The sequence below is a fragment of the Elephas maximus genome, chromosome 15 (assembly GCF_024166365.1).
Source record: "Elephas maximus indicus isolate mEleMax1 chromosome 15, mEleMax1 primary haplotype, whole genome shotgun sequence".
NCBI classification, from domain to species: domain Eukaryota; kingdom Metazoa; phylum Chordata; class Mammalia; order Proboscidea; family Elephantidae; genus Elephas; species Elephas maximus.
In genome coordinates, this window is record NC_064833.1 from 85,895,181 (window position 1) to 85,923,080 (window position 27,900).

Genomic DNA, 27,900 nt, shown 5'->3' on the forward strand with positions numbered 1-27,900 from the left:
ATGGCTTCACATCCCGTCCTGCCTTCCCCACCAGAGCCCAAAGTCTTCCTCATCTTCAGTCATGGACTGCAGGGCTGCCTGGAGGCCCAGGGTGGTTAGGTCAGAGTCACCCGAGCCTGCAATGGCAGTCTCCTTGCCCAGCACTGGAAGTGGGTCTCCTGAAATCGGTTCTTCGACCTGGGTGCCATGCACTGCCTGGGCACGGACTGTCTGGGCTCCAACACTACAGCCTTTCTGAGCATGTACGAGTGCAACCGGGAGGCACTGAACCTTCGCTGGCACTATAGCACACTGGGTGACCAGCTGTCTCCGCTCCTCGGGGGCCACACCAGCAATGCCACCAAGGCTGGCACCCTTGAATGTTGCAACTGGACCCAATAAGGCTAGTGGCACATCTATGGCAGTGACAAGGATCTGTGTGCTTGGCCCTACTATGGAGAGGGGCTGCTTGTGGGGGAGGGCTGGTGTCCCCGGAGGGCTGGGGGTGGGGGGAACTGGAGCCACAGAAGGACAGGTTCTGGGGAAATGGGGCCTTTGACCGTCCCATGGTCCCTTGGAAGTCACATCTTTAATTATGATACGAAACGTTCTTCAATAATTAAGAAAATTAATTTCAAAGCATTTAAATTATTTTTCAAAATTATAAAATTTATACACATTTGTAAAGACTGCAAGCAGTATAAAAGTGTATAAAGCAAAATTAAATGAAAATTCCCTTCCTCCAGGACCACTCCCCAGGGGAGACCCCAGGGTAGCACTCCAGGTGTCCTTATCCCCATTTTTCAGGTGAACAGTGGGGGCCAGAGTCACCCATTGAGAGGTCTCTTACAGGCAGCTTTCATCTTAGGAGGTCTTCTCCCAGGAAGCCACCCTGAGTTCCAAGATGGAACTTTGCGGGGAGGGGTACACAGGTGTGGAGAAGTGGAGTCCGTGGGCTGGGGGTGTTGAGCAAGGATTCCATCAGGTTCAGCCCTTCTGTGGGTGACTTGGCGATCCCCTCACCCAGCTGGACTTCAGACATAAAGTGTCACCAGGCATTGGAGGAGCCCCTTCCTAGCCCTATGTGATGAGTGGGGGCCCTCTCCTGGGCTTCTGGGCTGACTGCTGTTGCCCCCTCTTATTCTCTCTTGACCACTGCACATCCCCTGCTCCCTAGGTTATAGGGGCTTTTCCCTGAGGGGAAAGCGGGTGGGCAGCCTCTGGGGTCTAGATGGCAAGGGCCTGGCTCCTCTCCCCTGCAGAGGTCTACATCATCCAGGGAAACTCCCATGGGAAGTCACGTACCGTGCCCTTCACGTAGACAACAAGTGGTTCCACGGCTGCACCAGCACAGGCCATGAGGATGGCCACCTGTCGTGCGCCATTACCCAGCACTATGGCAGGGAGGAGCACTGGGGCTTCTGCCCCACCAAGAGTGAAAGCAGGGCAAGTGGGCAGGGTCAGTAAGGCTTGTGGAGGGAAGCTTCTGCTGAGGGAACTCTGGGGCCAGGAACTCGGGAGGGGGTCAACGTGAGTGGCAGAACTTTGGAGACTAGGGTGTCAACTAGCCCCTCCTCCCACCATGAACCAGCCAGTTGAGGGTCTCTAAACTCCCTGAGGAACCCCAGAGTGGAGTTCCTGAAGGGGAGAGCTGGGGAGGGACCCATGTCTGGCTGTCTTGTTGGCAGGTAATGACTGTGAGACCTGCTGGGACAGGGACCAGCTGACTGACAGCTGCTGCCAGTTTAACTTCCAGTCCACGCTGTTGTGGAGGGAAGTCTGGGCCAGCTGTGAGCAGCAGGGGGCAGACCTACTGAGCATCATGGAGATACACAAGCAGGCCTACATCAACAATGAGGGAGCAGGAAGTCCCCCTGAGCTCCCAAGCTGGTTGGCTGGGGTCTGACCCATCCTGGGGGCAGGCTGGGGCAGCAAGAACCTGAGACCTCTGACCCCACCTTTGAGGGTCCTGAGCCCCTTCTGCTTGTGAGGGGTAAGGATGCTGATGATGGGGGCAGGGCAAGTTAGAGTAGGTGAGAGGGCTGAGGGAGGGGTTGCCCCCTTGCTGTCAGGGCTCCTCAGGGGCTATAGCTCCACACTCTGGATTGGCCTCAATGACCTGGACACCAGTGGCAGCTGGCTGTGGTTGGACAACTCGTCGCTCAAGTACCTCAACTGGGAGAGTGGTGAGGCGCAGGGTCAGGGCATGGGTACCTGAGGATGTGGAAAACACCTCCTCCATGGGGAGCAGTGGTGTGTGTTGGGGGGCTCCAGTTTAGAACCCCTCCTGGCCTGGGCCTGACCAGCCTGAACAGTGCCTTCCTGTGATTTAGGAACTGAACGCTGTCTTCAAGGCAGACACAGCTCTGCCCCAGGGCACAGGGCTCGGTGGGTGGACTGGATTTCGGCCCCCACAGCACTACAGCAGAACTTTTGCACAATGAGTGCTAGTGTACCCAGCAGTCTGACCAGGGAGGCAGGGGTAGGGCTGGTGCTGGCCCAGTTGCTGGGTAGGGGGGTGAGGATGGTGTGGGCCCAGGTTAGAGAGCAGTGGGAGCTCTGTGGTACCCAGCAAGGGAGGGCCAGAGCAGAGCAGACCACTGAGAGAAGGGAGGCAGGCAGGGGTTCTGGGAAAGGTTCAAGGGGCCCAGGGGTGAGCACTGTCTTGGGGTGCTGGTGCCCTGCCCTCCCCACAGATCAGCCTGACAACCCAAGCAATAAGAACTGTGGGGTGATCTGCACCAGGTCTTAGGGTGGTTGGCAGAATGATGACTGCAGCATCAAGCTGCCCTATGCATGCAAGAAGAAGCCCAATGCCACTGCCAACCCTATCCCTCCAGGTGAGCCTACACTGTAGGTGAGCCTGCCCCTGTAGGGCACAATTTCACAAGAGTTTCCTTCTTTGAAGAAGCAGCTCAGTCTCTGAGGTGCAGAGGCCTCACCTGCAAAATGAGAACAAACTCAGCCCCCTACAGGGCTGTAAGCAAGGCTGGAGACCTGGCCTAGCTAGTAGGTGGTGGTGGGCGTTAATTAGCGTAGATCAGAGGCTACTACAGCAGTCTGGGTGGCTACAGGGATGGTGAAAAAGGGAGTTTCACATGGGAAATATGGCAAAGCCTGAAAAAAATCAGCAAACACACAGAAAGTAAAGAACATACAGAGCAAAACTTAGCTCCTGACCACTAAAGTCTTGGCAAAGGTTGATTCAGGGCTGCTGGCCACTTCCCCAATCCCCTAAGGGGTTAGGAGCAAAGGTTAAAATACAGGCATCCCACACCTAGACCACCACCTCAAGCGGGAAGGGGGCTGGGCCTGGCACCAATCCCAGATCTTTCTAGAAGCTGCTTTCTGAAGGAAGGAGGACCCACAGGGAGGGTCCTGCCTAGCCTGTCCTGTGGCCCCCAGCAGGACTGGCCCCTCACCAAGTTCCCTGACTCCCGGATCTGCAGCCCCTGTGGGGAGCCCTCTTCCGGGTGTCCCTAGGCCTGCAGATACATCTGTACAGCTGTGGCCCAGGACTTCCTCCCTCACCCACCACACCTCTTTCTGCATGAGGCACAGTCTCCAGGTGGCTGTTTGGGTGCCTTCTCCCTTCTAGAATTCACCACTCAAGTCCTGTCATTCAGCAGGCAAGTGCCTTCGTGCCCCAAAAGCTTTGGCATTTTCCGAGCTCTGGTCCTCCCAAGTGCCCAAGGCGGCCCCCTGGGATCTGAACAGCCATGTTCCTCGAGGTTTTGTCTGCGGGCAGCCCTGGGTCTTAGCTCACTGGCTAACTAGAGGTGACTGACAGCTTCTGAGCCAAGGAGTGAGCCCGCTCAGGCTGTCAGCCCCACCCAATTTGCCAAGTCTCTGGGAAAACATCTGGGTGACCCCTGAAGCATCCCAGAATGGAGTGGAGCCCAAAATCCCAGTCTGGGCACTGCTTCTGTTGCCGGTGCCTCTGCCTTTAATTGAAGAAGGTCCTTGCCTCTCACTGGTCAAGAATGAACGGCTAAGGCATGGAGAATTTTCCACAGGAGAAAAACTATTAAAGAGGCTGGCAAACAGAGATGAGGAGGGCCTAGGCAAGGCTTACCTCCATCTCCCAGAACAAAGAACTTGCACGGATTTTTAAAGGTTTTTGAGGGGGAGGGGATTGGGAAGGATTTATGTTTATTCATAGGTACAGGCTGGGTTTTCCAGGAAGTGGCCCGTTAGGGTTGGGATATGTTAACTAAGGTGAATGCACAGCGGTTTCTAAGTCCCAGGGGCTTCTGGGATTTATAGCAGTACTTGTTATGGGGTGTTGCACCTGTGCAGTCTCACTCCACAAGTTTGATTCCTCAGATCCAGCTGCAGCTCCTGCTGCCCCTGGTGGAAGGTCACATCGCAGTCAGAGGTGGATGGTCTGCGACATCCCTGGGGCTAGTTCCATGGGTTGCTTCTGAAAAAGAACTTTGAGGAAGTCTGTGAGCTTATCATTAGGTTGCCTTGACCCACTGTTCCAGGATGTGTTTGGTCTGTTGGCAATTTTTTGTCCCTTACCATCTATTTGCAGCTTCAGTTACACACAAAGTTAGAGCTGATCTCAGAGGCCTCGGATTCCCTAGCTTACTTCTAGTGGGCACACACTCTCCTGCCCAGCCAGCAGAGTCCTACCTGAATCTGACATTGTGAGTGGCTTGGTGAAGGCCTGTTTTCTCTTGTCAAGACCCAAGTGAGGCCCTTGCCCTCAGACCCCTTTTCCTGGAGCTCTGGCTATGGAACAAACATGAAATGCATGGAAATGGGGCAAGGAAGGGTCAGGCTGGTTAGTTTCTTAGCCTTGGGGCACAAGGAGAGGAATTGGGGTGTGGAGGAGGGAACAAGGGAAGGAATCTTCGATGGGCATAGAGATGACATCGGTCCCAGCCAATCAGAAGTGACACCCCCTTTCCCACCCCTGTGCTTCGGCCTAACTGGGCCCCATTAGTGGCTCAAGGACCCAACTCCCCATTCCCTTCATCCAGGACTGCCCAGGCCACACAGAGCCCACAACTAATAAAAGTTTTTTGAGATAATGGTGGTTCCGTTTATTGAGCTAGGTGGACCTGAGCTGAGTTTGAATCTTGCAGCAGGAAACCTGTTGATAGAGAGGCTCGGGGGCTGTAGGTAAAGAGGTCCGAGGTCAGCTGAGGCTGACAAGCCCTCACTTGGGCATTGATAAGAGAAAACAGGCCTTTACCAAGCCACCTACAATGTCAGGCTTAGGGGGGTGGCCCACCCTGACTCTTGACCCATCTCATTCTAAAAGTCTGAGTCAGAGAGTCCGTCCTGTTGTTACCAATTGCCAGTCTGACACAAGGGGTCCTTGTCTTTTCCCGAGTAAGAAAATATGCAAAAGACAAACTTTATCTTCAGCAAGCTTTATTTCGCTTGTGTCAAGCAAGAGGAGTCAGCGGGGGACTTAGCCTCTCCAAAAGGCTGAGTCAAAAAGGGAAGCTAGGCTAGGGCTTATATGGGTTCAGTGGAGACAATGGAGTAATGAATATTTAGTGGGCTTCTTTCAAGGGGTGGGTGCTTCTCAGAATGGAGGTGCATGTTAATTAGGTTGCAAGTGCATTTGGAATCCAAGCTGGAACCCTCTGATATTCAAGATGGAGTCCTCTCGGCAGCCCTTGACAACACTTATTATGGGATATAGCATAAGTGCACTGATCTTTGGCATTACATCTCCATCTTCAAAGGGCTAAGGAAGGTGAAACAGTGATCACACTTTGTTCTTCTGTCTGTAAAGGGAGAAGGGACTAGAAAAACACTAAGAAGGAGATAGTAACTCACAGTTGTTTCAGCCTTATCTCATGTTGACAGGGTGTGGTTCCTGTTTACCCAGCTTCTGGATGGTAATCTTTTAACAGCTCTCTTGCTCTGCCAGCACAGTTAACCCTATCTGTATCACTGTCTCAGATGGAATCTCCCACCACCTCCTGGGCCTCCAGCAGGCCTGTCGTTGTTGTAGGGTGCCATCCAGTTGATTCTGACTCAAGCGACCCCATGTGATGGAGTAGAACTGCCCCATAGGGTATTCTTGGTAGTAATCCTTAGGTAAGCACATCACCAGGTCTTTCTCCCATGGAGCCAGTGGGTGGGTTTGAACCTCCAACCTTTTGGTTAGCAGCCCAGAGCTTAAACACTGCAGCACGAGGGCTCCTTCCAGCAGCCCTGAAGGGGTTCATTTTTTCAGCATCTCCAAGGCCTGACCTGGTGGGGAGGACAGATCTGAGATAGGTTCTGGAGGAGGTGACTCGGGGCCCTGCTCTGTGTTGACACCAGTGGGCAAGTGCTGGGCTGAGCAGCTGGGTCACTGAGCAGCAGCCTCACTGGTCTCTGTAGACAAGTGGGCCAACGTGAAGGTGGAGTGAGAGCAGAGCTGGCAGCCCTTCCAGGGCCACTGCTACCGCCTGCAGGCAGAAGTGCAGGTGGCAGGAGTCCAAGAATGGCAAAATGGAGTTCATCACCAAGCAGATCAAACAGAGTGAAGGGTTGCCTGTGCACACGCTTAGTGGGGGGCAGGGGCAGGAGGCCAGGGGCTGTCCCTACCTCCCCTGCTGTTGGGGGAAGCTGATCCCTTGCTGTCTCTCTCCCCCGATGCATCCCCAGAGGTGGAGGAACTATGGATCGGCCTTAATGATTTGAAACAACAGATGAATTTTGAGTGGTCCGTTGGAAGCCTGGTGAACTTCACCCACTGATGCCCCTTTGAGCCCAATAACTTCCGAAACAGCCTGGAGGACTGTGTCACCATCTGGGGTTTGGTAAGACTCCCCTCTCCCTTGCACAGGACCCCAAAGAACGCCCCCTCCATCCTCGTGGGCCCGTGGCTGAAGAACATGTCTTAGTGGACAGTCCATCACCCCCCTTCCCCCAGCCTCTGAACAACCCAGGTTAGCATCTGTCTGTAATAGCCCCTCCCCCATTACTCTCTCAGCAGTCCCCCTCTCCACCATTCCCTTTCCCTCCACAGAGAGAGACTGCCTGGGATTGAGTCCCACTTTCACTGCCAACTAGCTGAGTAACTTAGGCAAGTTACTTAACCTATCCAGCTCATAGCAACCCTATAGGACAGAGTAGAACTGCCACATAGGGTTTCCAAGGCCGTGATCTTTACCGATGCACTCTCCCAAGGATCAGCTGGTGTGTTTGAACCACTGACCTTTTGGTTAACAGCCAAGCACTTAACCACTGCAGCACCAGGGTTCCTGCTGGGAGGATCAAAGGAGTTAATTCTCATTAAGCCCAGGACTCTGTCTGGTAGGTTCTTTGTCTCCTGCCAGCTGTGCCTCCCCGCCAGCAGGTCATATCAGAACACACATTATTAGTGGATATGCCCCTAAAGCAGGGCTGCTTTGCCAACACCTGCCCCCGGGCCCCCACCCAGCTCAGGGTCCTGTCTTCTTAAGAAATTATGGGGTCATGGCTATTTGCAATGATTTTTAGCTAGAATGCAGTGCTGGAGATGAAGACACTGGTGCAGAGTGTCCAACAGAGGCAAGAGACAATTTAAGAAGGGGGACAAAGCCATAGGGACAGATCCCCCTCCCAGAGACAGATAAGACATTTGGCATCAGATACTGCAAACAATGCCAGGGCCTGTAGCGAGAGAGCCATCTGGCTTAGGGAATTGTCTTAGTTTCTTAATGCCGCTAATTCAGAAACACCATAAATGGGTGACTTTAATTAGCAGAAATTTATTTTCTCACAGTTTAAGAGGTTAGAAGTTCAAATTCAGGGCGCTGGCTCTGGGGGAAGGATCTCTGTCCAGTCTGGAGGAAAGTACTTTTTCTCAGTGTTTCTTGGAGATATCCACGTGGCATCTGTCTTTCGCCCATTCCTGCTGGCTCCTGCGCCTAAGCTGCTCCTTTTATATCTCCAAAGTGCTTGGCTTAAGACACCCTACACTAATATAGCCGCATTAACGTAACAAAGAAAAACCTATTCCCAGATGGGATCATATCCACAAGTATAGGGTTTAGGATTTACAACACATAATTTTGGGGGGCACAATTCAGTCCATAACAGGGATGCCATTAAAAAACTAAAAACAACTATTGAGTGCCTAATATGTGCCAGGCATTCTCTTTGATGCCAGGGATACAAACACCCCTGCCCTAGAGCGGAGCTTAAAGGCAGACAAACTGCTTGCAGGGAGGCTGTGGACTCTGAGGAGGACTAAGGTGGATTAGGGGCTGAGGACTAAACTCCTCTTCAGCTTTATCAGCTGAGATTTGGCTCTGGGTACGCAGGGCTCTGCCCACCCTGGGTGTACAGGTACTAATTAGACACCTTCCAAACTGGGCATCCCATCTGTCTGTTCTGCCATGGGTTACACTAACACCCTTAGCCAGTTTGTCCTTTGACATTTATAAAATGGGCTACACAAACATAAAGTCAAATACTATGAAAATGAGGAACACACAATTTACAAAGAAAAACATCTCAGCACAAAAAAGTAAGTGGAAAAATGAAATTGTCAACAACACGCATAAAAAGGCATCAAAATGACAGCACTAAACACATACTTATCTATAATTACGCTGAATGTAAATGGACTAAATGCACCAATAAAGAGACAGAGAGTCTCAGACTGGATAAAGAAACACGATCTGTCTATATGCTGCCTACAAGAGACACACCTTAGACTTAGACACACAAACAAACTAAAACTCAAAGGATGGAAAAAAAATATATCAAGCAAACAACGAGCAAAAAAGAGCAGGAGTAGCAATATTAATTTCTGACAAAATAGACTTTAAAGTTAAATCCACCACAAAGGATAAAGAAGGACACTACATAATGATTAAGCGGACAATTGACCAGGAAGATAGAACCATATTAAATACTTATACACCCAATGACAGGGCTGCAAGATACATAAAACAAACTTTAACAGAACTGAAAAGTGAGATAGACACCTCCACAATTATAGTAGGAGACTTCAACACACCACTTTCGGAGAAGGACAGGACTTCCAGTAAGAAGCTCAATAAAGACAGGGAAGACCTAATTGCTACAATCAACCAACTTGACCTCGTAGACTTATACAGAACATTCCACCCAACTGCTGCAAAGTATACTTTTTTTCTAGCACACATGGAACATTCCCTAGAATAGACCACGTATTAGGTCATAAAACAAACCTTTGCGGAAACCAAAACATCAAAATATTACAAAGCATCTTCTCAGACCACAAGGCCATAAAAGTGGAAATCAATAGCAGAAAAATTATGGAAAAGAAATCAAATACTTGGAAACTGAACAATACCCTCCTGAAAAAAGACTGGGTTATAGAAGACATTAAGGATGGAATAAAGAAATTCATAGAATGCAACGAGAATGAAAATACTTCCTATCAAAACCTCTGGGACACAGCAAAAGCAGTGCTCAGAGGTCAATTTATATTGATAAATGCACACATACACAAAGAAAGAGCCAAAATCAGAGAACTGTCCCTACAACTTGAACAAATAGAAAGTGAGCAACAAAAGAATCCATCAGGCACCAGAAGAAAACAAATAGTAAAAATTAGAGCTGAACTAAATGAATTAGAGAACAGAAAAACAATTGAAAGAATTAACAAAGCCAAAAGCTGGTTCTTTGAAAAAATTAACAAAATTGATAAACCATTGACCAGACTGACTAAAGAAATACAGGAAAGGAAACAAATAACCTGAATAAGAAACGAGATGGGTCACATCACAACAGACCCAACTGAAATTAAAAGAATCATGTCAGATTATTACGAAAAATTGTACTCTAACAAATTGGCAAACCTAGAAGAAATGGATGAATTCCTAGAAAAACACTACCTACCTAAACTAACACAATCAGAAGTAGAACAATTAAATAGACCCACAACAAAAAAAAAGAGATTGAAACAGTAATCAAAAACCTCCCAACAAAAAAAAGCCCTGGCCCGGATGGCTTTATTGCAGAGTTCCACCAAACTTTCAGAGAAGAGTTAACACCACTACTACTAAAGGTATTTCAAAGCATAGAAAATGACAGAATACTACCTAACTCATTCTATGAAGCCACCATAACCCTGATACCAAAACCAGGTAAAGACATCACAAAAAAAGAAAATTACAGACCTATGTCCCTCATGAACATAGATGCAAAAATCCTCAACAAAATTCTAGCCAAAAGAATTCAACAACATATCAAAAAAATAATTCACCACGACCAAGTGGGATTTATACCAGGTATACAAGGCTGGTTTAATATTAGAAAAACCATTAATGTAATCCACCATATAAAGAAAACAAAAGACAAAAACCACATGATCTTATCAATTGATGCAGAAAAGGCATTTGACAAAGTCCAACACCCATTTATGATAAAAACTCTCACCAAAACAGGAATTGAAGGAAAATTCCTCAACATAATAAAGGGCATCTATAAAAAAAAAAAAAAATTTTTTTTTATACAAAGCCAACAGCCAACATCACTCTAAATGGAGAGAACCTGAAAGCATTTCCCTTGAGAACGGGAACCAGACAAGGATGCCCTTTATCACCTCTCTTATTCAACATTGTGCTAGAGGTCCTAGCCACGGAAATTAGGCTAGACAAAGAAATAAAGGGCATCCGGATTGGCAAAGAGGAAGTAAAATTATCTCTATTTGCAGATGACATGATCTTATACACGGAAAACCCCAAGGAATCCTCCGGAAAACTACTGAAACTAATAGAAGAGTTTGGCAGAGTCTCAGGTTACAAGATAAACATACAAAAATCACTTGGATTCCTCTACATCAACAAAAAGAACATCGAAGAGGAAATCACCAAATCAATACCATTCACAGTAGCCCCAAGAAGATAAAATACTTAGGAGTAAATCTTACCAAGGATGTCAAAGACCTATACAAAGAATCTACAAAGTACTACTACAAGAAACTAAAAAGGACCTACATAAGTGGAAAAACATACCTTGCTTATGGATAGGAAGACTTAACATAGTAAAAATGTCTGTTCTACCAAAAGTGATCTATACATACAATGCACTTCCAATCCAAATTCCAATGACATTTTTTAATGTGATGGAGAAACAAATCACCAACTTCATATGGAAGGGAAAGAAGCCCCGGATAAGTAAAGCATTACTGAAAAAGAAGAAGAAAGTGGGAGGCCTCACTCTACCTGATTTCAGAACCTATTATACAGCCACAGTAGTCAAAACAGCCTGGTACTGGTACAACAACAGGCACATAGACCAGTGGAACAGAATTGAGAACCCAGATATAAATCTATCCACATATGAGCAGCTGATATTTGACAAAGGCCCAGTGTCAGTTAACTGGGGAAAAGATAGTCTTTTTAACAAATGGTGCTGGCATAACTGGATATCCATTTGCAAAAAAATGAAACAGGACCCATACCTCACACCATGCACAAAAACTAACTCCAAGTGGATCAAAGACCTAAACATAAAGACTAAAACGATAAAGATCATGGAAGAAAAAATAGGGACAACCTTAGGAGCCCTAATACAAGGCATAAACAGAATACAAAATACTACCAAAAATGATGAAGAGAAACCAGATAACTGGGAGCTCCTAAAAATCAAACACCTATGCTCATCTAAAGACTTCACCAAAAGAGTAAAAAGACCACCTACAGACTGGGAAGGAATTTTCAGCTATGACATCTCCAACCAGTGCCTGATCTCTAAAATCTATATGATTCTGTCAAAACTCAACCACAAAAAGACAAACAACCCAATCAAAAAATGGGCAAGGGATATGAACACGCACTTCACTAAAGAAGATATTCAGGCAGCTAACAGATACGTGAGAAAATGCTCTCGATCATTAGCCATTAGTGAAATGCAAATTAAAACTACGATGAGATTCCATCTCACTCCAACAAGGCTGGCATTAATCCAAAAAACACAAAATAATAAATGTTGGAGAGGCTGCGGAGAGATTGGAACTCTTATACACTGCTGGTGGGAATGTAAAATGGTACAACCACTTCGGAAATCTATCTGGCATTTTCGTAAAAAGTTAGAAATAGAACTAGCATACAACCCAGAAATCCCACTCCTCGGAATATACCCTAGAGAAATAAGAGCCTTCACACAAACAGATATATGCACACCCATGTTTATTGCAGCTCTGTTTACAATAGCAAAAAGCTGGAAGCAACCAAGGTGTCCATCAACGGATGAATGGTTAAATAAATTGTAGTATATTCACACAATGGAATACTACGCATCGATAAAGAACAGTGACGAATCTGTGAAACATTTCATAACATGGAGGAACCTGGAAGGCATTATGCTGAGCGAAATTAGTCAGAGGCAAAAGGACAAATATTGTATAAGACCACTATTATAAGATCTTGAGAAATAGTATAAACTGAGAAGAACACATACTTTTGTGGTTAAGAAGGGGGGAGGGAGGGATGGTGGGAGAGGGTTTTTTTACTGATTAATTAGTAGCTAACTGCTTTAGGTGAAGGGAAGGACAATACTCAATACATGGAAGCTCAGTTCAACTGGTCTGGACCAAAAGCAAAGAAGTTTCCGCGACAAACTGAATGCCTCAAAGGTCAGCAGAGCAATGGCGGGGGTTTGGGGACCATGGTTTAAGGGGACTTCTAAGTCAATTGGCAAAATAATTCTATTACGAAAACATTCTGCATCCCACTTTGAAATGTGGCGCCTGGGGTCTTAAATGCTAACAAGCGGCCAACTAAGATGCATCAATTGGTCTCAACCCACCTGGAGCAAAGGAGAATGAAGAACACCAAGGTCACACGATAACTAAGAGCCCAAGAGACAGAAAGGGCCACATGAACCAGAGACCTACATCATCCTGAGACCAGAAGAACTAGTTGGTGCCTGGCCACAATCGATGACTGCCCTGACAGGGAGCACAACAGAGAACCCCTGAGGGAGCAGGAGATCAGTGAGATGCAGACCCCAAATTCTCATAAAAAGACCATACTTAATGGTCTGACTGAGACTGGAGGAATCCCGGCAGTCATGGCCCCCAGACCTTCTGTTGGCCCAGGACAGGAACCATTCCCGAAGACAACTCATCAGACATGAAAGGGACTGGACAGTGGGTAGGAGAGAGATGCTGATGAAGAGTGAGCTAATTATATCAGGTGGACACTTGAGACTGTGTTGGCATCTCCTGTCTGGAGGGGGGATGGGAGGATAGAGAGAGTTGGAAGCTGGCAAAATTGTCACGAAAGGAGAGACTGGAAGGGCTGACTCATTAGGGGGAGAGCAAGTGGGAGTACGGAGTAAGGTGTATGTAAACTTATATGTGACAGTCTGACTTGATTTGTAAACGTTCACTTGAAGCTCAATAAAAGTTAATAAAAAAAAATACACGTGCTTGCTATTTTTACTATTGGGTCACATTAATTTTCTTAATCCTTCAATAACTCAATGTGGTAGATGATGAAGCAGGCTTAGAGAGATTAAGCAACTTGCCTAAGATCTCACAGTGAGTAAACATAGAGCTCAGACTTGAACCTTGTCCCTCTGCCTCTATATCCCTTCCTCCTGCCTGGGTCTGGACCCCACAAAGTGTCCCTGCAGAGGAGAAGAACTGCATTACCCTCTGGGTTGGCTACATCCACCAGCGGAGTCTGGGCAAACCAGTTTCACTGGAGCTGCCTGGGCCAGACCCCAAGCCCAACTTCAGCGACTCCTGTCCCCAGGGCTGGGCCTCAGACCTCAAACTCTGGCACTGCTACAAGGTAGGGCAGCCTGTTGGTATGGCGGGCAAGGGGGAGGCAAGCACAGAGGGGCAGCCCACCTGGAGGGTTCCCAGTGAGAGCCAGCCATAATCCAGACAGGTGGGCCCCAGAGATGCCTTTCCCCAGACAGAGTGAACTTCTGGTGAAACCGTTGCTGTGGGGATTGAGCTGGATGAGGTATACTCTGAGGCCTGGCGCATAGTAGGTGCACAGTAAACATTTGAGGAATTGAAGGAGCCAGAGAGATCTTCTGTTTCAGAGGCTCCCAAATGTTGGGGTCAGGCTGGCTATTCTTCAGAATCACCTGGGAGAGGTTGGTGATAGGATAATCTAGACCTTCACCATGGAGATTTGAATTCTGGAGGTTGGGGTGGGACCTGGTAATCTGAATTTTTAAATTCTGCACAGCCAGGTTTGGGAGCCATTGATGTAGTCCAAGATCCTTTATTACATGGAGGAGCTGAACCAAGGGGAGGGATTTGTCCACAGCAAGTTGTGGCTATACTGTGATCAGAGCTCCAATGTCCTCATGGTTAAGGGACCGGGCAGAGAGCTGTTCTCTAGGAGCTGCCTGCGCCAGCTCCCCTTCCCCTGGGGCTCATTCTCTGATGGGCACAATCGTCCTTAGCTAAACTAAGCCCTGGTCCAGTGAATCCCAGCCCCCCTCCCACTGTCATGGGGACAGCAGCTGGTGCCCCCTGGGGAGCTGGACCAGTGGGGGTGGCTGGGACAGCAAGACTTTGCTCCTACAAGTGTTCACCTCAGACCAGCTGCAGGACAAGAGGAGCTGGGCCCAGGCCCAGGAGGCCTGCCAGGAACTGGGGGCCCAGCTGCTCAGCCTGGCCGGCTATGAGGAGGAGCATTTTGTGGCCAACAGGCTCAACAAAATCTTCGGGTACTGAGCCTGGAACATTGCAGGGGGCACAGGTGCCTGAGTGCCTGTGTGTGCAGCTATAAGTGGGGCAGTGAACACAGGTGTGGGAGCAAGCACCACCAGCAGACTGTTGGTTTGCTGGGGTAGGATGTGGGGCAGAATGAAGGTGGCCCCAGTGAGGCCTGCCTGTGAGCTTGGAATGACCCATGGATCTGTTTCTAGGACCAGGCCCATCCCACCCTCCCTTGAATAACATAGTTTTCTGGAGTCTTGGGAGGACACACTGGTCTTCGGAGACCCTGCATCACTTACCAGCAACAACCCCCTCCAGACTCACAAGCTTTTACATAAGTAACCTTCTGACTTACCCCTCCTTCCCCATTGCAAAATCTCCCACAATCTGATCCAAGTTGAGTACTTTCTCCCACACCACATCTTCCCACAATAACCCACACTCAATAAACAGCTTTTCCCCAGGGACAGGGGGAGCAAGACTATACATGTGAGTGCTCATGGGGTCCCCTGGGATCTGTCTCTCTCCTGTGGGGTCCTATGACACACAGTAGCTACATGCCTTCAGCACTGGTAAAACTCAAAGGCACCCAGGCTTCCTGAGATCTTAATTCCAGGGATATCTCCTCCCAGCAAAGGAGCCCTGGTGGCTCAGTGGTTAAACACTCAGCGGGTTTGAACCCACCGGGTATGATTAATGACCCCTTTTTTGACAAAGGATAGGTTATTTTCTCAAGGTCACAAAACTGGTACATGGATGAGCCAGGGCTTGAATCCAGGCTTATCTGACTCCAGAGCCCAGGTCTCTTTTGCATCCCCATCAGCTTCTTAAAGTCCCCGAGGTAAAAGCCTGCAGAATCTTCCTGGCCAGGGCATTCTTCACCCTAAGCGAAACCAAACGGATGGGAGAGCCAGGCCGCCACTCCTTGAGCCAGGCGCCCAGTCCAGCTCTTCCCAGTTCTCTCTGGCTGTCTCCTTTTTAAAGTGGGCCTGAAAGTGTATTGCCCAGTGAGTGTGAAGCCCAGATGGAGAGGCCTGGGTCCTGGGGGCTGCCCAAGTCAGCGCTGCAAGGGGCAGGAGGCATGTTTGGGTGCCTGCTCCTTTCATTCTCGTCCCTTCTTTCCATCCCCCTGTCCCTCTCCCCACTTGGTGAAGTGAATCAGAGCCCGAGATTGAAGAGTAGCACTGGCTGTGGATGGCGCTGAACCATCGTGACTCTGGAGGCAAAAAAAGCTGGCACTGGAGAAATGAACTGGGAGTAAATGGGCCTGGAGGAGGTGGGATGGGGGCGGAGCCCATGGGTGGGTGGGGCTTGATTGGGGCGGGGCCTCTGACCCCAGCTGGCAGGTAAACAAAAGCAGGTTGGCGGCTGAAGGTGGGGAAGGGGGGAACCCAGGCCAGTCTGGCAAGACGACAACAACAACCGGAGCTGTGAGGTGCTTGATCTGGCCTCCCTGCGGTGGCTGGCCATGGAGTGCAAGCATGCAGTGGGAGACACAGCTGGACTAGGTCTGCAAGACCCCAGAGCTGGGGGGGCGGGGCACTGGGCAGCCGGGACTGGCAGGGCTGGAGGAGCCGGCAGCCAGGGGAGGGTCTCATTTTTCTTGCAGCATCTCTGTCTCCCATTGTCCCCGCAGGCACAGATGTGCGGGAGCCAGACATGAGCCCTCAAGGTAAGGCCCCCTGCTTGCCCACCCTCCCCCACCACACACACACCGCAGCCAGGAGAGGAGATGGGACTTCACCCCCTGAGACAAAGGGGGCTAGGGGTTCCAGCCTAGAGAAGGGGTTGAGTTGGCTCTAAATGGCGCACCCTCAGCTCTGTCTGCCTCTGCATCCAGGGAGGGGTAGGCTCTGGGCCTGGAGCCTGGTGCGGTTGCTTCCAGGATTCTTGAGCCTGCAGGCCTGCCACCCACCTGCCCTGGCTTGCCAGCTGGTACCCGCCTAGCCACTTATTTCGTCCCTTGGCCTGCCCCTCAGGCTGGCGGGAATGGTTGCACTTCCAGAAGGCCGAGTTCAAGTTCTTTCAGCACCACTCCAGGTGGGCCCAGGTGCAGCATATCTGCACGTGGTTCCAGGCCGAGCTTGCCTCCATGCCCAGACTGGCAGAGCTGGACTTCCTGGGACACAACCTGCAGAAGGCCGGGTACCAGTGAGGAAGGGGCTGAGGACAGGAGCATGACTGCACGAGAGGAGGCATGAGGGAAGCCCTGCCAACCCTCACCTGCCATGCTGGCTTCGCCAGGTCTCCCTGGGGCCGGGAGCAGCACTGGTGGATCAGCCTGCACACCTTGGAAAGCAATGGGTGCTTCAGGTAGGAGCCTCATCAGGCAGCAGGTGTGAGAAGAGGCGCATGCACGGATGACCAGCTGCCACCCTGGGCCTGCAGGGGAGTCGGCCCAGCATGGAGAGATAGTAGACCTGGATTTGAGTCCAGCTCTGTTCCTCTCTCACAGGCCGGTGACCTTAAGCAAATGACTTAACATTTCTAGGTCTCCCTTCTCTCATCTGAAAATAGGAATATAATGCTTGCCCGGTAGTGAGGATTAGAAATAGTATGTGAAGTCCTCAGCACAGCATCTGGCACTAAATAATGGCAGCCCATATTATGTCTGAGGTCACTTATTATAAATGAGGCCCTGTCAGGCCGTAGGCAAGAACGTGCGATGGTCCAGAGAGGCCTCTGTCTTCAGGGCCTAGCCACAGGAGGATCACATGGGGATCTGAGCACATCTTGGCCCTTGGAGCCCTGCTCTGGAAGTCTCACCATTTCCTTATTGTTTGCGCTGCCATCATTAGTATTAGCTTCTACCTGTGGCTTCTTTGCAGGATATTTAAAGGCCACTTATTATCCCTATTATAAGGAGCCCTGGTGATGCAGTGGTTAAAGCACTCAGCTGCTAACCAAAAGGTCAGCAGTTTGAACCCACTAGCCTCTCTGTGGGCTAAAGAATGAATACAGCGTTGGAAACCTATGGGGTAGTTCTACTCCGTCCTATAGGGTTAGAGTTGGAATCGGCAAAGAGTTTATCCCTCCTGTGAGGACTACATTAGTTCACACTAGATAATGTAATCCATAACCCTCCTCATACACTGGAGTTGGCCAGCCTTAGCGTCTTGGAACTTTACTCCTCTTTAGAATAGCCAAAAGAATATTATACCTCTTCTACCTAAAAAAAAAGAGAGAGAGAGAGAAAGAAAACCAAGCCATGTGTATTATTATTAAAACTCTGGAAAAAACAGAAAGAAAGAACATAAAACTCACCCACAATTTCCAGAGAGCACTGCTATTGATATTTGTTGCTCCTCTTCCTGACTTTCTACGTAATTGAGATCATACTAAAGAACACATTTCCGTATCCAACTTTTCTTTCTCAGTATTGTATTTTGAGCGTTTTCACTCGTCATTATGCTTTTTCAAAATCTTTTTCTCCCGACTCCTTTTGCCTAATTATTAGAGAGAATATATTTTATATATGTAATTGATTCCTTTCTTAATGCTTCAGAATTATTGTAATGATGTTAATTACTCCCTGCCCTGTCTAATGCTTTTTTAACAATTTATTTGTTGTTGTTGAGAATATATATATCAGAACATACACCGATTCAACTGTTTCTACAGGTACGGTTCAGTAACACTGATTACATTTTTCAAGTTGTACAACCATTCTCACCCTAGCTTTTCTGAATTGCTCCTCCCCCATTAACATAAACTCACTGCCCCCTAAGTTTCCTATCTAAACTTTTCAGAGACTGTTGTCAATTTGATCCAGTATTATTGTTGCTGTTGTTAGGTGCCGTCGAGTCGGTTCCGGCTCATAGTGACCCTACGCACAACAGGATGAAACACTGCCCAGTCCTGCGCTATCCTTACAATCGTTGTTATGCTTGAGCTCATTGTTGCAGCCACTGTGTCAATCCACCTTGTTGAAGGTCTTCCTCTTTTCCACTGACCCTGTACTCTGCCAAGCATGATGTCGTTCTCCAGGAACTGATCCTTCCTGACGACATGTCCAAAGCATGTAAGACGCAGTCTCGCCATCCTTGCTTCTAAGGAGCATTCTGGCCACACTTCTTCCAAGACAGATTTGTTCGTTATTTTGGCAGTCCATGGTATATTCAATATTCTTTGCCAACGCCACAATTCAACGGCGTCAACTCTTCTTCGGTCTTCCTTATTCATTGTATAGCTTTCACGTGCATATGATGTGATTGAAAATACCATGGCTTGGGTCAGGCGCACCTTAGCCTTCAGAGTGACGTCTTCACTCTTCAACACTTTGAAGAGGCCCTTTGCAGCAGATTTACCCAATGCAATGCGTCTTTTGATTTCTTGACTGCTGCTTCCATGGCTGTTGATTGTGGACCCAAGTAAAATGAAATCCTTGACAACTTCACTCTTTTCTCCGTTTATCATGATGTTGTTCATTGGTCCAGTTGTGAGGATTTTTATTTTCTTTATGTTGAGGTGTAACCCATACTAAAGGCTGTGGTCTTTGATCTTCATTAGTAACTGCTTCAAGTCCGCTTCACTTTCAGGAAGCAAGGTTGTGTCATCTGCATAACGCAGGTTGTTAACGAGTCTTCCTCCAATCCTGTTACCCCGTTCTTCTTCATATAGTCCAGCTTCTCGGATTATTTGCCCAGCATACAGATTAAATAGGTATGGTGAAAGAATACAACCCTGGCGCACACCTTTCCTAACTTTAAACCAGTCAGTATCCCCTTGTTCTGTCTGAACAACTGCCTCTTGATCTATGTAAAGGTTCCTCATGAGCACAGTTAAGTGTTCTGGAATTCCCATTCTTCGTAGTGTTATCCATAGTTTGTTATGATCCACACAGTCGAATGCCTTTGCATAGCCAATAAAACACAGGTTAACACCCTTCTGGTATTCTCTGCTTTCAGCCAGGATCCATCTGACATCAGCAATGATATCCCTGGTTCCACATCCTCTTCTGAAACCGGCCTGAATTTCTGGCAGTTCCCTGTCGATATACTGCTGCAGCCGTTTTTGAATGATCTTCAGCAAAATTTTGCTTGCGTGTGATATTAACAATATTGTTCTATAATTTCCACATTCGGTTGGATCACCTTTCTTGGGAATAGGCATAAATATGGATCTCTGCCAGTCACTTGGCCAGGAAGCTGTCTTCCATATTTCTTGTCACAGAGGTGTGAGCACCTCCAGCGCTGCACCTGTTTGTTGAAACATCTCAATTGATATTCCATCAATTCCTGGAGCCTTGTTTTTCGCCAATGCCTTCAGAGCAGCTTGGACTTCTTCCTTCAGTACCATTGGTTCCTGATCATATGCCACCTCTTGAAATGGTTGAATATCGACTAATTCTTTTTGGTATAATGACTCTGTGTATTCCTTCCATCTTCTTTTGATGCTTCCTGCATCATTTAATATTTTCCCCATGGAATCCTTCACTATGGCAACTTGAGGCTTGAATTTTTCTTCAGTTCTTTCAGCTTGAGAAATGCCAAGGGTGTTCTTCCCTTTTGGTTTTCCATCTCCAGCTCTTTGCACATGTCATTGTAAAACTTTACACTGTCTTCTCGAGAGGCCCTTTGAAATCTTCTGTTCAGTTCTTTTACTTCATCAATTCTTCCTTTTGCTTTAGCTTCTCGAGGCTCAAGAGCAAGTTTCAGAGTCTCCTCTGACATCCGTCTTGGTCTTTTCTTTCTTTCCTGTCTTTTCAGTGACCTCTTGCTTTCTTCATGGATGATGTCCTTGATGTTATTCCACAACTCGTCTGGTCTGCAGTCACTAGTGTTCAATGCATCAAATCTATTCTTCAGATGGTCTCTAAATTCAGGTGGGATATACTCAAGGTCATATTTTGGCTCTCATGGACTTGCTCTGATTTTCTTCAGTTTCAGCGTGAACTTGCATATGAGCAATTGATGGTCTGTTCCACAGTCGGCCCCAGCCTTGTTCCAACTGATGATATTGAGCTTTTCCATTGTCTCTTTCCACAGATGTAGTCAATTTGATTTCTGTGTGTTCCATCTGGCAAGGTCCATATGTATAGTTGCCGTTTATGTTGGTGAAAGAAGGTATTTGCAATGAAGAAGTCGTTGGTTTTGCAAAATTCTATCATTCGATCTCCAGCATTGTTTCTATCACCAAGGCCATATTTTCCAACTAACGATCCTTCTTCTTTGTTTCCAACTTTTGCATTCCAATCGCCAGTAATTATCAATGCATCTTGATTGCATGTTCGATCAGTTTCAGACTGTGGCAGCTGATAAAAACTTCTATTTCTTCATCTTTGGCCCTAGTGGCTGGTGCGTAAATTTGAATGATAGTCGTATTAACTGGTCTTCCTTGTAGGCATATGGATATTATCCTATCACTGACAGCATGGTACTTCAGGATAGATTTTGAAACGTTCTTTCTGATGATGAATGCAACACCATTCCTCTTCAAGTTGTTATTCGCGGCATAGTAGACTATATGATTGTCCAATTCAAAATGGCCAATACCAGTCCATTTCAGCTCACTAATGCCTAGGATATCGATGTTTATGCATTCCATTTCATTTCTGGCGATTTCCAATTTTCCTAGATTCATGCTTCGTACATTCCAGGTTCTGATTATTAATGGATGTTTGCAGCTGTTCCTTCTCATTTTGAGTCGTGCCACATCAGCAAATGAAGGTCCTGAAAGCTTTACTCCACCCACGTCATTAAGGTCAACTCTACTTTGAGGAGGCAGCTCTTCCCCAGTCATCTTTTGAGTGCCTTCCAACCTGGGGGGCTCATCTTCCAGCACTATATCGGATAATATTCCGCTGCTATTCATAGGGTTTTCACTGGCTAATGCTTTTCAGAAGTATACTGCCGGGTCCTTCTTCCTAGTCTGTCTTAGACTGGAAGCTCAGCTGAAACCTGTCCTCCATGGGAGACCCTGCTGGTATCTGAATACCAGTGGCATAGCTTCCAGCATCACAGCAACATGCAAGCCCCCACAGTATGACAAATTGACAGACAAGTGGGGTTGATCCAGTATAGGTAGTTCTTAAAAGAGCACAATGCTCAAGGCAGACATTCTTTACTAGTTGAGCTAAATTATTATTTAAGAAGATTTCAGGGGATATTTTTGATTTAAGGTTTAAAGTTTCTGATGCTTTTGATTGAAGTATGCAAGGCTGTTTGCCCCTTCACTAACTGGCCCCAGACACCCAGTTTGACACACTATCCTCCATTGCATCCTCATAGCATTTGGATGTAGGTTGATGGTTCACTGGGAGAATTCTCACCTTCCATGCAGGAGACCCGGGTTCGATTCCTGGTCATTGTTTTCCCTGTGCAGCCACCACCCATCTATTGGTAAAGCTTGTGTGTTGCTACGATGCTGAACAGATTTCAGCAGAGCTTCCAGACTAAGACAGACTAGGAAGAAAGGACTGGCAATCTACTTCCAAAAATCAATCAGTGAAACCCCTATGATCATGGGGATGGCTCAGGGCTGGGCAGCATTTCATTCTAGTGTGCATGGGGTCGCCATGAGTTGGGGGGCCAATTAGATGGCAGCTAACAACAACAACAAAGCGTTTACGGGTCTGCCTCTCCCCCTAGCTTTAAGGGCAGGGCCACTGACGACCAACATACCATCTGATACACTTGCACATGGTAGGAACCCCAAGTGTTTGCTGGACTGAACTACTCTCTCCCTTGAGGTGTTAACTTCCTGCTGGTGCTGGTGTGACCTTGCTCCTCTTAATTTTATGATTAATGTTAGCAGTTATTTAAATGGAGCCTCAGGGTGCCTCTGAACTACTTCTGTGAACTCAAATGCATGAACTTTGTGATAAGCCTCCAAAAACTTCTTGCATTTATTTCTGGGTTTACCATTTCCAACCCACAATCACTTCTGCATCTGTAAAGCTGGTTCAGGATCCACTCGTTAGTAGTCAGACTTCCCACTTGTTAGATACCTACTGTGTATCATGCACTCTTATCTTTAAAATTACCATGAAAGACAGATTTTTACTCCCATTTTACAGAAGAGAAAGCTGAGACAGAAAGGTTAAGTTAGAGCTGAATCTGATCCACTCTCCCCCATACCTTTGAGACTCCAAAACTTACTTTTACTCTTTCTCCCCCATCACACTGCTCTAAGCAGGAAATTACTGGAAACCATTCATTTTCTAAGAGTCTTCTCTGGACAAAAGATTTCCCACACAGGGTTCCTTTAACCTTATAGAAGTATTGAAGGTGGGAAAAGAGAAACATAAAATTATAGAGTTAGAAGCTGCTGCATAACAAAGATACTTCAAAAATAAAGATAACAGAATCCCTGGGTGATGCAAAAGTTTAAGTGCTTGACTAATAGCCAGAGGTTGGTGGTTCGAATTCACCCAGAGGTACCTGGGAAGGCAGGCCTGGCAGTCTGCTTCAGAAAAGTCACAGCCTCGAAAACCCTACGGAGCAGTTCTACCCTGCACACATGTGGTCACCATGATCAGAATTGACTTGGCAGCAACTAACTACTAACAGAGGTGATCACATAAGTTTCCGACAAAATTCAGGAAGGTGTTTAGCAGAAAGTGAGACAGACCTCGTTTTTATCTGCTCAGTGCTTGGCCCACACGCTGTCATTATAGATAGCAGAACCTTCAGTGGCCCAAAGAAAGCTTCCCATTTAAAAATTCCCCAGAGCGTGTGCAAGTGCGGGTGAAGCTGCTGTGCCAGGCTGAGAGGGTGCTGGAGCCTTCCGCAAGGAGACCCAGGGGTTTTAGTTCCTAGATATTTATCCCCAGAGCCTATTCAGAGGGGGTGTCTGGGTTTGTGGGACAGGGAGGTGGAGCTGGACATCACTCCTCCCCCTTCACCCTCCAGTGTTTCCAAATCAGGGCCACGACCCTGAGAACCAAGCGAAGTGGTCAGAGGCACAGATCTCCTGTAAACAGCAAGAGGCCCAACTGGTCACCATTGCAAGCCCTTGGAGCAAGGTAGGGCCAGCCCATGGGGAGGCCCTAGTACCCTCTGACACAGCCCCTTGAAACGGCTAGAGAAGAGTGAGCAGAGGCTTACTCTGTCACTCATGACTCCTTGGGGACTGTAGCCTTCATCACAACCAGCCTGCCCAATGTGACCTTTGACCTTTGGATTGACCTGCATGCCTCCCAGAGGGACTTGCAGTGGGTGGAGCAGGAGCCTCTGTTGTATGCCAGCTGGGCATCCGGGGAGCCCTTTGGCCCTAGCCCAACCCCCAGAGGCAACAAATGGTGAGGATGCCCCCTTCCCACTCTCTGTCCTCACCCCTGCCCTGGCCTGCTGGCCTCCACCCCCTGGGCCTCCCCCTCCCAGCCTCTTTGTTCACAGCGCAGCCTTTTGGAAATAGTGGCACAAGGGTGGGGGCTGCAGCATGGGCTTCCCTGAGCAACTCCTTCCCCACACCAGCTGTGTGGTGGTCCTGCACAGCCTCTCAGCCCCCTGCACTGGCTACTGGGATGACCAGAGCTGCATGGAGATACACGGCTGCATCTGCCAGAAGGGCACTGGTCAGTGTCAGCAGTGAACTGGGAGGCCCCAGCCGGGCCTGCACGGGGCCAGGTGCTGCAGCCATGCCAGAAGGAATGAGGCCTCAGGGGACCCAGGGGCAACCCCCAGAGACCAGTGTCTACTGGGGAAGCAGATGGGCGGAAAGGCAAGAGGCCAATGAAAGGGAAAGGTAGTGAGAATCGAGGGGTCTCAGGAGGAAGGTTTGGGGGTCTGGAGGGTTGATGGGAGAGCTAGACACGGAGCTGCATGGCACTGGCAGGTGCACTATCCAGAACTCGAGGTTCTGTGCAGGGGACACCTAGAGTTGGTTGGGGTCGTCCCTCTGCCCTGGGTTCCTTGGGTGAGGTAACTCAAGGCTGCTAGCTGTGCTTATCCACTTGTTAGCAAACATGCACTATTAGTAATAAGGGTGGCTAACACTCATGGAGCATTAATCTGGGCCAAGCAGTGTCCCAGAGACCTGGTCTCTGCCTGACTTCCGATGTCCCTGCCTCATGCCCGGGAATGGAGTGCGGGCCTCAGAGCCCAGCCTGAGCCCTGGCTGCTTCCCTGTAGACAGAAGCCTCACTGAGCCCATCCCCAGCAGCCTTGTCCCCTCCCCGAGGCACCCAGCTCTCCTATCTCAAAAGCACCTTTCTGCTGCTGCAGAGGCCACTGCTGGCAAGATGCCCTCCTGCTGTGCCAGAGCAGCAATGGCAGCCTGGCCTGTGTGCTGGACCTCTACACCCAGGCCTTCCTCACGCAGGCTGCCCGCGGGCTGTGCACTCCGCTCAGGATCAGGCGGGCTAGCGAGGAGGTGGGGTGCCATTATGTGGCTCCGGGGGCCCTGCCCTCCTAAGCCCCTCTTATTTACCCCCTCCACCCCCGCGCTGTCCCCTTGCTCCCACACTGATGGCCCCGCCCTCAGGGCTCTAGGCAGTACTCGTAGGTCTCTGTGGAGCCGCTGGGCTACTTGAGCTGGCAGGACGGGGAGCCCCAGCAACCTAGGGGCTGCGCCTATGTGGATATGGATGGCACCTGGCACACCACCAGCTGTGACATCAAGTTGCAGGTGGCTATGTGTGGAGTTAACGGTGGTGAGTGCCCCAGCTCTGGGGCCAACAGGTGGGCAAGGTGAAGTCGGACCCTGGGAGGACTCTGGGCCGTTCCACCATCCTGCACCCCCACAGGGACCCCTCCTCCCCCAAGAATAAGGTACCGTGGCAGCTGTCCCCAGGAGCTGGCTGACTCCCTTCCGGGAGCACTGTTACTTCTTCCACCTAGAGCTGCTGCTGGGCCACTGGGAGGCGCTGCAGCTCTGCCAGAGAGGTAAGTGGGGGGCAGGGCTAGTGCGGGGTACGCACACTCTAATACTCAGCCTAGAGCCTGCGCATGGGCATTACAGCCGGAGTGGGCATTTCAGGGGGTGACCTCTTCTCGTGGACACTCATAGACCCCACGAATGTGCTCATGCGTAGCCACCACCTGTCTGTAGAGGCCTAACCGGGGGGGGGGGGGGGGGGGAGGAGCAGGTAGGGTGCCCGAGCCCTGGGTAGAGCATGTGTGCCCTGGGTGCCGTTTGAGGCGGGGCTCCAATTAGCAGTTTCTATTGGCATTACAGTTTCCATCACCAGCTGTGATAGATCATGGAGCCATTTAATGGTTACTGCCCTAGGTGTTATTTTTCTTAGACACTTGCCTGTCTATCAGTGGAGGCTTGCATGTTGCTCTAATGCTGAACGGGTTTCAGCAGAACTTCCAGGCTAAGACAGACTAGGAAGAAAGGCCTGGCAATCTACCTTCAAAAATTAGCCAATGAAAACCATGGGTCACAATTGTCTACAACTGGCCATGGCAATGACAAAGAACCAGATAGTGTATCGTTCTATTGTGAATGGGGTCGCCATGAGTTGGGGCTGAGTGGATGGCAGCTAACAACAACAGCAAAGCATTTACAGGTCTGCCTCTCCCACTAGCTTTAAGCTCCTGGGGGACAGCGCCACTGGTGCCTGACCTAACACCTAATATACTTGCACATGAGTGTTTGCTGGATTGAGTGCTTGGCAGCTAACAACATAGGTGACGTTACACATATAACCCCCCTACACACACATGCACAGGCTCCACACCCATCCTCTTCTCAGGTGGCCAGAGAGGTGGGCTGGGGCCTCTCTGGGGGGCTCTGCTACCCCAGGGAAGCCTGTCTGCCCTGATTTGGGCCCGCTTGTGTCCAGCAAGTGGGCAGTCCTGTCCATTCTGGATGAGGTGGACAACTTGTTCATTTGGGAGCATCTGCAGAGCTCTGAGGACCAGAATCGGGGCGCCTGACTAGGCATGAACTCAGCCCCGGAAGGTGGGTACCCCATGGCTGGGGCGTGGGTAAGATCTCAGGCTGTAGGGATGGGCTCGGGTGGGAGCTTCTAGAACAGGCCTGCTCTCTCCCTTCTGCCCCGTGCCCCCTCAGTGCCTTCTCTCCCGTAGCAGGCACCTGGTCTGGCAGGACAACACAGCTGTGAACTACTCCACCTGGGGTGCCCTGGCCTGGGCCCCAGCATGCCGCGCCACAACAGCTGTTCCTGGATCCAGAGCAGCAGCGGGCTGTGGCGGCCCGTGCCTGCACCAACATCACTGTGGGCATTGTCTGCAAACTTCCCGGAGGTGAGCGCCCTGAGGGCAGGCACACTCAGCCTCAGTCTGCCCCCGTACATCCAGGGCTGGGGTGAGGAAGGGACCACTTCTCAATCTGCACAGGGCATGGTGGCTGGGAGGGCATGAACAGACCAGGCCTGGGGCAGTGGGGAGCCCTCCCCTGGGATCATTCGGCTGTGGGAAGGACTGGCCCTGGGGCTTATCCTCCCAACTAGCCAGAATGCCCAGACATCAGCAAACTGCTGTCCTTTGGTAGTGGTTAGAGAGCACAGACGGATTTGTGTTGGAACACCATCATTTACCAAATGTGTGACATCGGGCAAGTTACTGATTCTGCGCCTCAGTTAGCTCATGCATAAAGTGCAGGCAATAATAGTACCTACCTCATAAAAAAAAAAATAGACATATATATATATAAAAACAGTTGCTGTCCAGTCAGCTCCAACTCATGGCAACCCCGAGTGTGTCAGAGTGGAACTGTGCTCAGTAAGGTTTTCAGTGACTGATTTTTTGGATGTAGATCACCTGACCTTTTATCTCAGGTGCCTCTGGACGGGCTCAAACTTCCAACCTTTCAGTTAGCAGCTGAACGTGTTAACCATTTGCACCACTCAGGGCCTCTGGTGAAGATTAAATGAGTAAAAAAGCGTCTGATGCTTACCTGTGTTCTACATGTGTTTACTTATCGTTATTATTATTGACTGGTTCCCTCCCTTCCCTGCAGCTGAGGAGAGCAGCTTCTCCCCATCAGGTAAGCCAGAGATAATGCTGAGACTAGCCGACCCCATCCCCACTCGTCTTCCCATTGTTCCTGTGGCAGGCAGGCAAGAGGGGGCTGGGAGGGCTGCCCCACCTTGGTGAGACATCTAGGCCTGAGGACCACCTCGCCTCAGCAGTGCTCCCAGAGAACCCGGCGGCCTTGGTGGTGGTGCCGATGGCAGTGCCGCTGCTCCTGGTCATGCTGACCGCAGCAGTGATCCTGTACCAGTGGCGGAAGAATGTTGAGCCCACACTCTTGGGCGCCCACTACAGCCGCAGCTCCTCTGGCCTGGTGAGGCCACTGAGAAGCACATTTTGTTGTCTAACACAGAAATGAATGAGCAGCAAGACTAGAGCCATAGGCGTGGGTAGGGCTGGGGGCAGGAGGAGCTGGGG

General features: G+C 49.3%; 1 pseudogene; it reads left to right on the forward strand.

The window, feature by feature from the left end:
• Positions 1-27,858, forward strand: LOC126058687 (C-type mannose receptor 2-like; annotated as a pseudogene).
• Positions 27,859-27,900: the final 42 nt, after the last annotated feature.